General features: G+C 37.2%; 1 long non-coding RNA gene across 1 annotated transcript; it reads right to left on the minus strand.

The window, feature by feature from the left end:
* Window positions 1-13987: 13987 nt before the first annotated feature.
* Window positions 13988-17642, minus strand: LOC124457628. Its single transcript, XR_006952700.1, has 2 exons — window positions 17511-17642; window positions 13988-14470 (listed from the first exon to the last, which is right to left on the minus strand). It is a non-coding gene; the product is annotated as an uncharacterized LOC124457628 (long non-coding RNA).

Consider the following 17642-nt stretch of genomic DNA (forward strand, 5'->3'; position numbering starts at 1 on the left):
TGTTTTTTTAGCTCAAGCAAGCTCAACTTAGCAAGGGGATGGTTTGGCATATACTGCAATGCTTTGCGTGGGAAAGAGATGAAATCCCGGTGGTGATTTGACGCTCCAGCGCCATTTGCTCGGACCCATCGGGGAGATAACCCAAGACCTCTATAAGGGACTTAGCGCTTTTGATAATGTTCTCGGGTTGGCTCTCGATAGACTGGAGGATCTCCGGCCGCTGCGCCTTTAGGAAGAGGAAGGCCGACAGATAACCATCTCCCACCCGCTCATGTCGCTGTTGGAGACCACCGACGACCCATACTCGAATATGTTCCATTTTCTTCAATCATACGCTTAAAAATCTGGTGATATCCCTCCTGAAGTTCTTTCTCTTATTCTTGGTCAGATCTTTTCTGTTAATAACGTGAGAGCAAAGCTTTCACTGAAAGTTCGCCGCAATAGATTTTTTGTCGCAATAATAGGCGAATCACTGATTGGTGCAGCCCATAGCGAGGATCGGGCGCTTGCAGCGTATCAAGAGTTTCTCGTACAGTTTGAAGATGAGAGCCGGTTTATTGCCCGTGCCGCCAAAGAGCGTATTAAGAAACCGCTTCACGTTCGACTTATCCGTGAATCGGAAGAGATAGAGATAGAGAAAGACGCGGATGTCGTCGATGATGACGTAGGACTCCGGTTCTAATTCTCGTATCCTCGATCGATTCAGGCATGACGGAATATTGCTTCAAGACCGTGTTAGGTTGGATATATTGATCAGCAGAGGTGTTCGAAATGACGTACACTCTTTTCGGACGAACGTGAGCTTGGAACCGTTTCATGAAGAAGCTCTTGCCCATATTGCTCAGACCCAAAAGCAAAACATTTTGCCCCCATTTTTGTGTGAAGGCAGAAGCTCGTCAAACATTCTTTTATGCGAAATTCAAGTCCGGGGATCGCGAGATATTTGCCGCTGCCAGTGCTAGTATCGCGCGCGATAACACTTGGAAGAACAGGGTGCGCGGGCGCCGAGGCAAGGACATTGCGTGCCAAACTTGTGGCTGACGATTTCAACCTAGAAAGGGCCTTCGATTTTGCGCGATTCGCTGCTCTCTTGCCCGTGCTCTTTGCAGCATCCAGGAGCATGCTCTTGAATTCAACCAAACTGCTATTCTTCGCACGCCCCGTGGTCTTCCGTCGTGTCCCTGCCGTTCTTCTAGGCACTGCGCGTTTCGACGCCCCCGTGTTCCGTCTTGATGTCGTCCTTGGCGCTGCGCGTGTTCTTCGAACTGTTCCCGTCGTCTTGCGAGTCTTTCCAGCCCTCGATCTTTTTGCAACACCACCCGTCGTCTGCTCGCAGGATGGCACATATTCCACAAGGTAGTCGACGGAGGGGTGAGACATGTTGCCATTAAGAATACCCACGCTAAGGATACTGTCAACGACGTTTCCACCCCAGCGACCTGAGCGCACCGGTGGCGAAGGTATAGAGGCATTCTTTGCGTAAGGGGTCATCCTTATGGCTGCTCCCAACAGCATTGGGGGGAAAGCCAATCCCCGCGGATCATGATTGCGGTTTGCTGTTAAGGCGGGGGTGTCTTCATCTGGTAGGGATCATGAACCAGTTGTTGCAGTAGTCCTCGGCCGCGATGGGCACTTCCATGCCGTACGTCTTACCGAAGAACTCTTGGACCAAGTAGTAGACTCTCAGGTAAGAACTTTTATTGGGGTCGTAGAAGTTCGCCCACGCTGCACTGCCACGAGAACATCAGGGGGTGACCAAAGACGTTCTGTTCGTTCATGATAATGCGGAGAAGGCTTAAGTTGGCGTGGATCATAGTCAATCGGTTGCTGGAGTCGGTGGTGCCACCTGGGACAAGTCCTTGTGCATCTCCGAGCCTCGAGTCGGTGAAGAAATGAATCATCTTCTTTGGATCGGGGCATTGTGTAGGAGCGCGAGAGTGCCAGCGTCATCGTTCAACGACTTCTGAACTATCCTGGGGCACCAGGTGTAGAAATACAGCGCCTTAGCCATCAAGACCTGGTGTCTGTAGTCTTTTTTCATGCGATAGGTGGAGTAGACAAAGTCGAGCTCCAGCAGATCTATACGTATTCTGCTGATAGCGTCTGCGTTATCCGCACCGCCCCCTTTGTTAGAAATGATCATGTAGCGGCTCAGATCGCCCTTGGGAGGTCGACGAGAATCTTCACCTGTGTTTCCACAGGCAGCCAACTATCCTCACTGGAAAAGAGGTGGAGGAATGGGCGAAAATTATACTGAAATTTCCCGCTAAGGACACGAACGATATTTTCTTGCACCGTATTCGAGAAGGCTTTGGTTGAAGAAAGCTGGACACCAGGCACCCTTTTGAGGGTATGATCGGCAGCAAATTCAGGGTTTCCGACTTAGCCTGCTGTGTTTGTTGCAAAGGTATAGCCAACGCAACGGTCCACTCCATAAACGTAGGTCTGCAAGGGGAGAGCTTTCAAAGCCTTCTTGGGATCCAGCTTCTGTAAGCCGAATAAGTCACTATCCGCGTATTGCAACTTCCCAATCGAGCTCTCCATAAGACTCAGGATGTGCTGAACTGGCTGCATATAAGCCACGACGCCATTCTGCGTGACCTATTGTCTGTTGAACTCCACACGGATGTTTTTTACACAACTAAAGGCAGGGCTCGTGGAAGTGATCCGATTGGGATAATCGCCCGTGTTTGGTTGGTTGCGATTGTCTTTTACCGCGTACCGCATCTTGATGATGAAATATGATTATGAAAGTGCCATAAAGTTGTTTGCCGAGCTGATGCATATCCTAGTCGAGAGACTTGGATTGTCCGGATAGAGAGTGACACTAGCTCACCCCTCAAGCAGGGAGACCTTATTTTCGGTCCTCTCCTCGATGGCTTCCTGGAATACCTTCACAGGTGACAGCTGACCACGGAAGGGCGCGGGTATTTGGGAAGTGTCAAGAAACGTTGCCATGGTTCACTTTCGGTAAATGAGTCTGTTTCTTGAACCTCCAATTGGATTGAAAGGGGTTGTTTGGTCATGTTTGAACATGGTAGCAGCAACAAGGGTAGTCCCATCCTAGGTGAATAACTCGCCGGCCGTCAGCCGCGGCCACCTCGAGCCCAACTTTACGATGTGGGTTAATGACTTGAACACAGCATGAAATGCGATTTTCGTCAAAAGTAACCAGTTTGAGCTGCATTATCTGAATGTCAGGCCTGAAAGCAACAAACTGTACGTTGTTACTGGTGGCGGCGAGACCACGCTCAGCATCCTCACGTGGACATACACAGATGTCGGGCATCTCATCAAAGTTATAAACCAGACTCTGGCCAACGCCGGTCACGACGGTATAGTCTTCAGCTACGTGCGGGCTCAGAAACGAGTTCAGGTTAGGGTGCCGGCTGGTAAGACCTTGAATTTGAAAAAAGATTGCGGCAGGTAAGTCGTGGGATGCCACAGGTGTCTCCTCCGGAATCGTGAAAACCCTTTCTTATGGAGAAGACCTGAGCACGGCTCGGCGGGCAGTCCTCCTTTACACGGATTTGATCTATCAAGCTGTGGAATATGAGGACAACTCTGACAGCCGGGTCCTCAAAACCTTTCTCGTGCAGACACTCGACGGCATCAATAATTATGTGCTTGCTAAGCCCAACTTGCGGCGTCTATGGCCTACCAATAAGTTAAGGTGTCCTTTTGTTTGAAATTCAACACTGGATTGTACATTTCCAAAGGGTATCCGATCTTTCTGGATCTAAGAACCGTTGACATCAATTAATTGTAATTATGCTATCATAATTACAGTATAAGATATAAACAACGTATCAAGCTAATGATGGATCTTCCGGAGAAGCTTTGGGTTTCCTGTCATGGTGTTGCAGCAGCAGCTCGCCACGATCTCAGAGGTCAAGGTGTGCAAATGAGAGGTTTTCCACTTCTTTAGTTGGACGATATTCCCGATGTCTTGCTGGAGGCGTGGAGAGCAATGTCTCGGGAGGCGTTCGTCGACATGGGGAAAAAGAACGTACCGTGCGCGTTGCGGTCAAATGGCGACATTGATCATTGCGCCACTGCCCACTATTTGTAGAGGCGCTCCAACACCTCGAGAATGTTTACAGGCGCATCATCGAGACTTATTAACGGTGGCAAGCACCCTTGTGCTTTTTAAAAACTCCGCTGTGCTTCTTGTAATTATGCTAGCATAATTACAGTATAAGGAATGGAAGATGGATTACCCGCTCTCGGGCGTTGCCATCGAACGCCTCCTGAAGGCCGAGCGAGCACGAGGACGTTTTGTTGGGGTCTGTAGCCACGACAGCCTACCACATATCCACGATGGGCAGTTTTAAATCAGCAACACGGACAACATCTATCCTCTCCATGATCCGGTCGAAGAGGGCACCACTGGCTAACTGTTTGTTGTACTTGAACGCATGTGCTTGTCTTCGATAGCTTTGGAGGTGCGCTCGCTGAAATAGAGGAAGCATATACAGCCCAGCTGCGCAAATATTTCTGAAGGCCTTTCCCGAGTGGGTCATGGTTACGAATACGTTTGTAGTGCAGAGTCGAGCAACGGCTGACCGCGGGCGCCATGCTGTCCTGGTGGGGCGACTGTTTACAGAGGAGGGTTCTGTAGAGGTGCTTTTAAAAAGATTAAGGAAGGTGTTCGGCAAAGACGCTCTAGCCAATGATCAGAAGGTTCTCGATCTTGTGACTCTGATCAATGGCGTTGGTCCTGACGATTTCGAACCTGAACAGAAGTCGCCTACGACACGTAGTGTCAAAACCGTCGTCCCGACAAAGCATGGTCGAGTTTCTACAAACGGAAGCGTTGAGGAACGCTTCGCAGATACGTACTACAGTCTTGCAGGGTACTGGCGCGGCCGTGCTGCTAATTCACAGCTTGCTAAAGAGACTGGCGTCGGCGAGGATGAGAACCATGAATGGCTTGTGATTTTTGTGATTACTGTGTGCTTCTTGTAATTATGCTAGCATAATTACACTATGTGCTTATTATGTGCTTACTATGTATTTCTTTCAGACATACATAGTAAATACGTACGCGAACTAGGGCTGGGGCTCTTTGATTTGTGTACTAGATCTCAAGGTGTGAGGTGCGCCAGAACCAGTGAACTCTACAACAACTGGAAGGCTAACTCACAATATAATGCCTTGACTTGTCTGAAGCCACTTAGAAGCTGATTTCCCGCTTCGCGTGTGTCTCGCATGACTGTTTTATTTGCGTGACGGATTGTTTTGCAAAAACTGCTAACTTGGAAATAGAATGCTAGCCTAAATGCTAATTTTTTTTTAAAAAACGTTAGAAAAAATGTAGTTATTAATGTGTTAAGATGCTTTGTGGACGTACCAAGACATGTTTTATATACGTAACGTTGTATTGTATAAAACATAAAAGTAAGAACTTGCTTCGAAATATGATTTTCATATTTGTAATCGAAAGACCAAAAATTTAAGATAGAACTGATAACAGGTAGTCTGTATCTTTGAATGCTGTGCAAAATACGCACAATCTACTTAACATAACATGTTTCATAACAATTTTACTGCTTTTAAAGTTAGACTTGCTTTGTAAGAATTTCACATGCTCTTTTTGTAATGTGTGATAGTGATGATTTGAAATTTTGAACTGTGGGTGATTGTTGGTTCTGGTTATTTACTTCTCCCCCTTCTCGAGAACTGGTGGAAGAATTGACATGTATCCATATTTGTGTATTGAGTAATTTATCAGCAAGTTTATTCTTATTAATAAATAGCCAAGTGTACAACACGACAAGTATTGCTCATATAACCTGCTCTACACAAATGCCAAAAAGCAACCCTCATCCTCAGTGGTTTGAACCAGGGTTTTAAAATAATTGTAAAGCAAGCAAAGCTATATCATGTATCAAAATTTAATAGTATATCATATTGATTGTAAAATTAGTTTTTTCTTGTAATACAGATGATGATAAATGTATATGTAATATATTAAATTTTAGGATGTGTGTTTAAAATGTTTGGTCATATTTGTGAAAATTTATGATGATTCTATAATATTAGACTAATAATCTTTTTCATACTTGCATTACATTACAATTTTTTCTTAAGCGTTTCAAAAGTTATGAATATGAAGCGTCATTCGTGTTTTTGTCTTATTTTAAGTGGGTATTGGCCCTTTTTTATTATTGTCTCTTTAATGGTGCAATTAATAATAACACAATTATATGGCATAACAGTTTTTTTTAACGAAATCAAAATATGTTGTTGCGAACTTTTTGAAATATTTTGCAAAGTGTATTTCTTTTTGTTTATGCTCTGAACTTTCAAAAAGGACTGGGGTGAGCTAATTTTGCTCGGAAACACAAAAATTATCAAAAAACAGCGCTTTTGCCCAGATATCTTCAATTTCAAAGATTCAAAAAATATTATAAGGATAGACAAATGTATTTTACATCCTTTTCTTAAAAAAAAACGAGGGGGGTCAGTTTTGTATGTGCCAAAACAAAGCTCGCTTTTCATCCTTCTAAAAAGAAGCTTAAACATGTTTATATGTCGTTCAAACTTGCAAACTTGCTTTTTATTAAATCCAAACATTGTTTAACGTTTTTAGTCATTAAGCTGGGTTGAAGATCACTCTTTTTGCAAAAAATCCCACAATATCGAAGTGACATATTCCGCCTCCCTACCCTCAATGGCGGCGATCATGCAGGCTTCAATGATGGCGGCTAAGTTAGCCTTCCAGTTGTTGTAGAGTTCACTGGCCAGAAATGGTAGTCCTCATACTACTCACTGAACTCTTTGGATTTATTTACAGCTGTACTATCTTTGGCACTTAATTACATTTTCGTCAAAATTATCGAGGCAATTGCCATATTTTGCTAAATATTGTCGGATAAAAGCGATATTTTATAGATTTTACTTTCATTTCTATATTACTTGGTTCAAATTTTTTAATGATACATAAATGTCGGTTTACTGAAAAAAAGTATTGAATTAATTCACTAGTAATGCACAGGGCGAAGTGTATTCATTTTTGCTGATTTATTTCTATTTTGACCATTTTTTTTTAAATAACGAAGATTGCCCAATATCTGAAAATCTGACTGATACACTAGCATCAGTGGCATCACCCTGGATCTGCTCCTGCTTCCTGGCGTAAAAATATTATAGAAAGAAAAAATCTGCTCCTAATTTAATTAAAACGACAAGAGATGTTAACAGATTCGTACTTTAACACATAAATTGAACTTCAGATATAAAAGAAAGGAAATTCCTGGTCTAGCCAGAGCTATTGATATTTCTACAAACTTTTCTTGCCCTCAAGGAACAGTTTGTGGTGGAATCGCGGTTTATGCATTTTGCTTTGTCAGTTTTGCTATCCCTCAAAATACATTGATTCAATTACATTTTTTGGAAAAGTTGTTCAAGAGCTAAGTATGATTTCTAATGAATTGTCGATTTCATTTATGAAAAACACGAAGAAAATATTATTCAACTGAATCATCAGTTGCTGAAACATTGGTGCATGTCTTCAACATCACGGAGCTTTAGCAAAGACTACGAGTATGACTACAAGTACGAAATACGTAATTTTGGCGCGAAAACATCGTTGCGACAACAACAACACGTAGCCGTGTTGGCAACAATTTTGACGAAGTGGCAACGACAAAAAACTTCCTCGTGCCATTCCCTTACACGGTCCAACTTCGTACTCGTTATCGTAGTCGTACTCTTGCTAAAGCTCTGTAATATGATCATGCAGTGTAAAGCTAAAGGCTGCATTGGAAAACTGCTTTAACTTTATAAATGAAACAGTAATAGCAATAAGTTGTACTGGTAACATGCAACGAACTGTTTATAATGCACATAAGAAAGTAAATGGTTTAAAATAAGAGTCATTAGCAACACGAAAAGGCCTCATTGCCTTCTTTTCTGAACCTTTCGTCATGTTGACCTTTCAGAAATATAGGTTTGTTTATGGTACTTTTCTCGTATCTGTGCGAAAAAAAGTTCTCTTAATATTTGTTGCAAAAATCATGCCATAAAATTTGAATCAATTGATTTCGTAAGTTATCGTTAAAAGGCGCTTTTTCTGCATTTAGCTACACCTTATTCTATGTACACGTTTTGTAATACGTTATTTTTGAATATGTAAACAAGAGAAACCTTAAGTGAAGTGCGTAGTGAAATAAAATGTCTGAGACTAAATGTTTGAATGGGTAGCTATGAAACTATCAAATAATATTTTGAAATTTACAAATCCTTGAAGCAAATAATCACGACAAAAAACTACCATAATAAGAAGAAATTGTCATCGTCTTTTGGGAAAATGTTTTATTATCTCGTTTATTCTCTTCGGCTCGAGTATCCAATAGGGACATGTGTTTGAAACGTTTTATTTTTAAAACTCACCAACTTGATTAAGAGTAAAATACAAAGTTCATCTTATAGTATGACAGCTTCCAACATAAAGTATTCCTTTTTGCTACAGTGCCTTTAAAACAGCATTATAATTAAATTATAAACTCTGCTTACCTCTATCTATAATAAAATATACAAAAATTATTTTTACACACTTTTTTGGAGCATTCTTAATTCAATTTAACCAATTGATGTCATTAAACTTTTATTTAAATCACGACTTAAATGAAAAGTTTTTCGTGCTTTTTAATATAAAAATGACTTTAAGAGAAAAGTAAAAATTGCTTAAGTGAATATTAGTATCTTAGAGCTTTGCTGTGAAAAATACACTTATTTATTTTGAAATTAGCAAAAAAAATAGGAAAATTAAATTTTATCTATATTGCTATTGAAGCTAAGTCTTATCTTAAAATAAAAATAAATTATATGTTACAACTGCATTCCAATATGCATAAAAAGATCCTATTCTTATCTCTTGTCTTGGGCGTGGCGAAAATCTTATTTTTTGAGGGATTGAGAAAGGAGCGTAATTAATAAGCAGCGATCGCTTTCTTTACATGAGAAAATTATGTTTTGTGCTTCTTGTGGCTTAACTAATTCTGGAATTTTGTGTTTTTATGGAAATTAAATTAGATACAATAATTTTTGGAGAAATTCGATTAGCATCTATTTGCCTTGAAAGTGAAGCTAGAGTTTTTCCAAAAAATCAAAAACTTAAAATTTTGTATTCCTGCTACTAAAAGATCTAAAAACATACAAAGTCAAAAAAGTATCTACTTTAAAGGAATCTCTCACAGCCGGTATTGTATATTTTCCACCTTTGGACTTGAAATCAACATTACCCAAATATCTATTGTATCCTTCTTGAATGGGGAAAGAAATGGTGCTGCATTTGTATGCATTTGTATTTATAATAATATATATTTTGAGATATTTATTGACTGTATTGTCTAACGCATGTCTAACAAATGTCTCATTTCGTTAATGTCTATCGCTTTAGAAAAAGCTTCATTGTATGGCCTTACCTTTAAAAACATTCATCTCAATAATAGTATTTGGTGTTTAGTTTCTATTCTTTGCATTCTTTTGTAATTTTAAAATTTCAAGCGACTGCAGTTTGAGTAAATGTTTATTTATAAACAAATGCTGCTATAATGTTTTGTTTTAACAAGAAGATTTTGGCTTTCATTTCTTTCAGCCAATCTAGTTACAGTGTAATGAACGAGTATTTAAAGTGCAATTACACTTTCTGCAGTGCAAGTACAGCTTTTAAATAGTGTAAAATTACATATTTTTACAGTTTAACTACGGGTAGTCTGTGATATCAAGTTTATGGAGGATTTTTATCATTTTTTATACCAATCTTCGTACCATTAAATTTCCTGATGATAGTAGATATTTATGGGCGGCAAAAGGATCTATTAAAATCATTGGATCTTGTTAGGTTGAATCTTGAGCAGTTCTCAGACGCAATTACATGCAAAAGATGCTCTAATTAAAAGCTGCTGGGAATCTTTTGACTTCTTTTGCCAGGTCGACATCAATTTGCAATATGGGAACCTGAATGGACACATTGTAAAGATTTCAAAAGCACTATTTATATTAAACCAAAAAGTTTAAGTGACAAATGAATCCCGTTTATGTCCGCATTTTTAATTAAAATTTAGGTAAAAGTACACTTTGACAATATAGGAAATGCATATGAAGCGGCTAAGATATGGGTTAAGTACCCATGTCGATGCATTACAACCTAAATACGAAATGTCAATATATCAAAAGCTTTAATAATTCCCATATCGATTGCATCAGGAATACGAGATATAATATTAGATCGAGAAAACGAGATCTGTATATTCCAAATATGTTTTATTTTTTAGCATCTAAAGTTTCTTCTTGCTTTAACTATTGATTAATAGTAGAGTTCTTAATCTGAACACATTCCTTAAATGGAAAATCAAAATCAAAATTTCAAGAAATGGGATACAGTAAAAGAGTATAAAAAAACTAACGAGCTAAAAACTTTGCTAAATTTATCAAAATTCAATTGAAATTTTTTAGCTGAAATTATCAAAATGCGCCAAGTTATATTGCAACAGTGCAATCTTCGTACACAAACTATTTCAAAGTGGTTAACAGTAACTCGATTCTCGATGTAAAAGTGGCTTAATTAATGCGACAATTTTACTGTCAGTAAAGCATCACAAATGCAATTACTGAACTCAGTATCGTAGCCAGGAAAATAGTAACTTCCGCCAACCCATGTCACGCCAGAGGCGTGACCCCACTAGGATGGTCCGTGGGCATGCTCCCCCCCTAAAATTTTTGAATTCAGAGCCTTGCAAACAGCATTTCCTGCAATTTGAAGGGCGAATTATTAGTTGTATAATAAGCTATAAAAACCCGTTTTTGTTAGCTGCATTCTTACGTGGAAATCGTTAAAATTGCAACTAATTAAAAAGGAACTAAATGTGGCTCAGAGAAACGTTACGCAGGAGACAATTGTCCCCTAAAACATAGTGAATCGAACTCATCACTGCCCCTGAATAAACAGAAAAAAATGGATTAGCACAAAAAAGATAGTATATGACAATTCCTAAAATGCATAGAGAGAGATTGTTGTTTAGCATTCCACTTGTTAGTCTACACCTGTTTAGATTGGGGCAGATAGACAGGGATGGCTTTATTCTTGAAGGTTATGCTTAGTTTTCTCAATGAAGTACAATGCATTATAAGAACAAATATCAAAACACATACTATAGCCATCATTTATAAAGAAACGCCAGCCTCCTGGTTTTTTCTAAAACATTTTTAACCACATCAATATGCAACGCCTTTGATTTGTCTTTTTATTTAATAATATCTTTGTGAATAGATATTTTACACAAAGAGCTAAGCCAACCTTGACCTATTCTATTCCTCAAATAGCTTTTTACACTTTTCAAGCAAGAAAATGACCTCTCTACTCAAGCAATTGCCACTGCCAACACAACATTCGATTTTAATAAATTTACCATTTGACGTAAACTCCACTGGAGAATAAAGTTGCAGTCGTATTTAAGCACCTCATTACTGCACTCTTTGTGAAAGTCATTGTCGTTGTAAATGGTGAAAGTTGAATAACCCAAGTTTGGATGTCAAAAAGAGGACTATACTTATCTTTGAGAAGATTGATCTTCTCCTGTGGAACTATGCCCTTCCATGTAGTAAATAGGTTAGGATTACAAGATCTAAAAACTTGAACTGATTAATATGTTGAAATCGTTAACTTAACATGCCTTTAATAGAATCAATAATCTCAAAATAAATCTGTTTGTAATTTCATCTACTAACTTCTCTGGTTGTTGGTGGGCCTGCAGTTTCGTGAGACTCGGTGAAAGCTTGATCTGTGCGAAGTGATACAACAAACTGCTTAAAATTGTCAATCTTGCTATTAAAATAGGTTTCTTATTTAAAAGAATGGAATACAAGATTGTGGACTGTTCTAAAATCCTGTAAAAAAGCACACACTAGAACACAAATAGAAAGCTATCAAGATAATGCAGTAATCCAATTATTTTACTTAATGACTCATCATCCCACCAAGCTGGTTGTTCAAGTTCCCTCTCAAAAATATCTAAAAAAATTTCATAGTTTTTGTGTAGTACATTGATTAATCCAGAGCAATAATACCATTTTGTTTCACCAGTGGCAGGAAACACAAAGTTATTCGACGTAAGAAAGGCTTTTCTTTTTGGTGCATTGTTTGTAAATGTGCTGAATGTACCTATATTACTGAAAACGTTTTTAACAGGAGAAATTGATGAGGCTGACTGGCATAGGACCAGGTTCAATATATAAGTTGCTCAGTGAACAAAATGACCAAAAGGATACTCTTGTCGAACCAATGTTTGAACACCATTGATATGAACAGACCTCACTGAAGCACCATCATATGTTTGCAAAACATGTTTTTCTTTTATATCAGAATACTCATCAACTTTATCTTTGACAACTTATGATATTGCTGTGGCATTTCTGTTCGTACTTACATCAACAAATCCTAATTGCCTCTTATTAATTTCACTTGCTTTGTCAAAACAAGCAGAAATACTTAGCTGCTCTTTGGTGGACACATCAGATGCTTCATCAACCAAAATACTTATAAATATGCAATCATTTATTTCCTTTCTGATTTCATCTTCAATAATTGAATCAAGACAGCTAATAAGGTTATTTTGAATTTCTGGGGAGACTCCAGTAAATCTTCTGTAACCAACTATATCAGATCCTGATAATCTACTGTACAGTGGACGCTCAAATACAGAATCAAACTTAGCAAAACATTTGAGCAACTCTCTACAATTAGCTTTGTTAAAGTTACCTTCGGACTCATCGTGACCTCTAAATAGCAACTCTTTCTTTGACAAATATAGCACTGCCTCAGTAACACTTTCTAAAATTCCTTGAGTTTTCTTACCTCCTCATTGTGACGCTGAATCTCATTTCTTCTCACGAGGGATATAACACAATCAATTCGTTTACAAGCTCTATATATTTTCCATGTCCTAAAAGCAGTGAAATGTGATTGAGAATTTTCATGCTTCTTAGCATCAGACATAATACTCGGCATATCGTTGTAGCCATTCTTTGTCAATGATGGCGATGTTTGCGGGGAAAATTTTAGACATGGCAAACAAAACACTTTTTGCAAAGTGTACTGCCACACAGCCAGTCCTTCGCCTCATACCAATCTCTCTGAAATACTCGTCCCTTATTTTGGATTGTTAAATCAGGAGTAGGCCGTTCATGGACGATAACATTCTGCTCCACCGACAATCGAGCAGAGAATGGCTTAGCTAATAAGCTATTTAGTAAATCAACATTAGTTGACTAAATTGCAGTCGCACTTGAAGCCATTGTGTCATACACAAATAAAAAATAGCAATTTGAGAGCAAACACATTAGAAAATTAATACCGACAATGATCTCGTAATTTGATAATCACCAACCACTGTACTCATATTAAAACATCGAATAATTACAACCTTCGCCAATTTAAAATATCCTGAGTTCGAATATAAAAACAGCAGATTTGAGCATGCGCCAAGTTCCTTAGCCAACCAGTATTCAAAACTGCTTATATAAAATTTTATTTCATATTCCGCCCACTGATCTTGAAAAAAGACTGGACAAGCAACTCTATAATTGTGGTAAGAAATTTTGAAGCCACCGCCACCGTTACTAAGGGACAGACACATCGAAAGATTTTTCTTAACAAATCTATGGAAAATATAGCAACACATGGCCAAATTGTGCTTTAAGATAACGCAGAAGATTGAAAACAACCTTTGTGGCTATAGTAAAGCGAGTGAGAAAGAATAATCTGCCGTATAAAAAAACGAATACTGGCTTCACTCCGAATTACTCGTAAAAAAGTCTTGTAACTTTAAAGGATTGATCAGTTTATGACCATAAATGAGATTATTTAATCCGTTTATACTTCTGAACTGCGATTCCAAAAATTCTAGTTATTTCTATGCAGTTCCGGGCTATTTTCCATAGTTTTTCCATATCCAAGTTGAGTTACTGATGACAAAAATCGTTGAAGTTTGAACATATTTCATCATATTTCATTTCAAATTAATTGTATTTCGTAATACTCACAAAAAAGTTTAATGATTATTGTTTTTGTCTCGGAAATAGTTATGTATAACTATTCCCGATGAGAATCTTACATGTAACAAAGTGTATAACAAATAAATTGTTAAAATAATTAAATGAAAGGCATATAGTAATTATAGAGGATGTCTTTCCAAAATTAGAGACATTGTTAATAAAACATCTCAAACCATTCATGAAGCTCTTCTTCGTCTGGATCGTGTCCCCACATTATTGACTGGCAAGTCCATCTAAGTCGTTTATTTACACGTGACTTTGCAGTGCAGGTAAATCCTCGAGTACAAGGACATTGTTGACTGAGAAGTATACGATACACGTTACAACGGTATCCGGGTGAAATCATTGGTTTGCAGCGTCCCCGTGAGCAGCATTCGTTGAAATAGCACTCTGAACTTGATTTGCATTTCTAAAAAAGACAATATGGAGCTTTGGATACGAGTACGACTAAAAGTACCAAGTACGTCATATTGGCGCAAAAACATTGTTGTGACATCAAAAACTCGTAGCCGGCATCAATCTTTGTTGAAAACTTATAGTCGCAACTACGATGTTTTTTAAAGAAAAGAAAGTAGGTAAATTTTTTTAACATGCGCGAAATTCGTTTACAATACTATTTTTGACCTTTCAAGCTTTATTTAAGTCCCTTTTTTGAACGAAGATTTACATTTAAAACGAAAATACGATCTGCAAAACTTCCATGTATCTGGAACGCAAAGTGAATTATAGAAAAACAATAAAGTACTGCAAATATACAATAAAAAAACGTAAAATAATGAAGAATTTTCTCACTAAGCAGTATTATATCCTCGCTATATCAGTATTACCAATTCGTCGATGTTATTATGGACAAATTGAGCCGTAGATACTACTTAAAATGCGGTGTTTTTCACAATAAAAAGATCGTTCTGTTGTTTACGCTTAAAAAACAATTTGACGATGCAACAACGACTACGGACTTACTTGTACTATTCCCGCACACAGCAAAACTTCCTACTCGTAGTCGTAGTTGTTTGCTAAAGCTCACTAATGTTTGTATTATTACAGCCCATGATAATCAGTTGATTTTTGTTTACACTGCAATACAGATGAATAATTGTGAGCTATATACTTGATTATTATTTTTTTATGATCTTTCACAACTACAAAATAGTAAATTCGTGCAAAAACAAAAAGGGTATTTTGCATGTTTGGTTACGTCAGCAATTGGCTGATTGGGTATTAGTTGATAAAATTTGTTTCACGTCTGTGTGATTTTGTGAAATGATCATTTTTCAGTGGTTTGCATTTTGTCACAACTGAAAAGTTTTTAATAGCTGTTAGTTTTAATAGTTATGTACATCGTATTTTACGTCTTAGTTCTATTGTCTTTATCTTACGCGCACTTTGTTGCCATAAATAATTCGTTCAGACTGTCGCACTGAATGCGTCGACATGCATGACCTCTTGAATTCAATTTTGCCGGTATGCGCAAAAGTTCAATCGTAACACGTCAACATAATTATATTAAGTTTTGAGATTTTTTTTACCTGATGTATTCAATGGAAAATTCAATTAATCCCAAATTTTAGTAAATTCGGATTAAGATCAATTTTCAGCACATCATGAAACGATAAAACACTTTAGTTAATTAATGAAAGTGACACATGCTGCTCATGTATGTAATAAACTTGTTTTTCTTAGTTTTACCTCACGTAAAAATAGTTAAGATTTTTTTAATGCTTAAAGAAGCACGCAAAGTTCATGGATAACAATTTTTCGACTTTCCTTTTAACATTTGTCATAGGGCCATGATGGTATTTTGTAAGATCGGAAATAATTTGACTGTTAGTATGCTATTGAATAACATTGACTTTTTTTAAAATTATTTTGAACAGCTCATTAATAATTTCAAAAAGATAAATGACTTGAATAACATTGTTAGATATTTATTTTTATTCACAGCTTAAAATATGACTAAATGAGGTTTTTATTAGTTATATAATTAACAACTATCATAATTCCAAAATGCAACAATTCTGTGCAATTTCCTGAAAAGAACAAGGAAACAGTTGAAATATGTTCTCTGTGCATTAGCCAGACAATTAAAACATAAATCCTTATTTACCGAGTTAACCGTTCATCAAATAAATATCTTTAGCTTGTCAACACATTAAACATTATTATTTTAGTTCTGTAGCTTGATAACCCTTATTTTTGTATTTCAAAACAACTGTTGCGGATAAAAGCCGCAATTACAGTTGATATATAGTCAATAGCTATATCTCCGATATTTTGTTCATGACCAGCAGTATTAAAACATAGTAGCTAAAACATTAAATATGAGAGCTTTAGTGGTCGTGGTAAATTATTTCAGCGCAAAACGATGTTAGCCGGTGTATGCAGCTGTATCAGAAATACTGTTTTTAAAGTAAATGAGGAATTGTAAATAAAATAAGAACTAACTATAACAAGACAAATTAGACCAAGAGGACACGGAAGTCTGAAAGCTCTACTAAGACAAAACTTTCTATCTTATTTTAGCTTTGCAGTGGTCAGAATACACATATCTAAAAGTCGCTTTCAAAAGAAAGGCTTTATAAGAATAAATTTTAATTGTGTATCGAAGTACAATGATGTTTATATTATAAGAGTCAAATACTCCTATATAAAACAGCGCCCAATAACCTATACTTAGTTTTGTCTAAACTCTTTCTCCGATTATCAGTAAAGACTCTGCGCCTGTAACTTTTTGCTCTTTGTAAAAATAAGAGTTCTCTGTTTCCAATGTAATATAAAGAAAATCATTTGCTGACTTTAATGAGTTGTATTGAAAGCAAACCCGAGCTGTTGTTCACTGATTGAAAAAATTCTGAAAAATATGTTTTTAAACTCTCGTGGATTACAAAGTATTGAAGTTAGTTGTCTTTTCAAAATAAGAAGTCGTGTGTTTATTTTTGCATTTGAAATATTGTACCTCGCCTAAATAGAATTTACACGCAAAAAAGTCTACCTCAGTAAAAGCTATGTTAGTATTAATTTGTATAGTGAATAGAGCTTTAAAGTTTATCTTTGCAAAGGTCTCATTAAGCCGGACATTTACGCTGTAAATTTGCTAAAGTGTTCTGGAACACATGTTTTTGAAATTGTGTTTTTTTAGTCATTTAATACAAATTATCATAAAAGAATATATATAATATATTAATCCCAACACGGTTTTAATATGCACATGAAAAACATGCGACTTGGACGATTTGAACTCGCACCTTCGAGATACTAGTTCACCGCTCTACCTGTTGAGCTACCAAGCCCAAAGGATAGGACACTCATCCCAAAGTTGCGAGTTCAAATCTCGTCCAAGTCACATGTTTTTCATGTGCATATTAAAACTGTATTAGGATTAATATATGTTATTTTATATGGATATGAGGTTAAAATAGTGGAGCAGAAGGTAAAAAATATTTACATACCTTATAGTATCTTGCCTTTACAGCCAAAAGACACAACATAATCAAGATGATCAAGATAGATATGAACCTCATTATCCTTTTCTACTTCACATGCACAACCTTTATGAAGAGACTAAACACAATGTGATATTT

This window comes from Xenia sp. Carnegie-2017, unplaced genomic scaffold (assembly GCF_021976095.1).
Source record: "Xenia sp. Carnegie-2017 unplaced genomic scaffold, XeniaSp_v1 HiC_scaffold_6, whole genome shotgun sequence".
Classification (NCBI taxonomy): Eukaryota; Metazoa; Cnidaria; class Anthozoa; order Malacalcyonacea; family Xeniidae; genus Xenia; species Xenia sp. Carnegie-2017.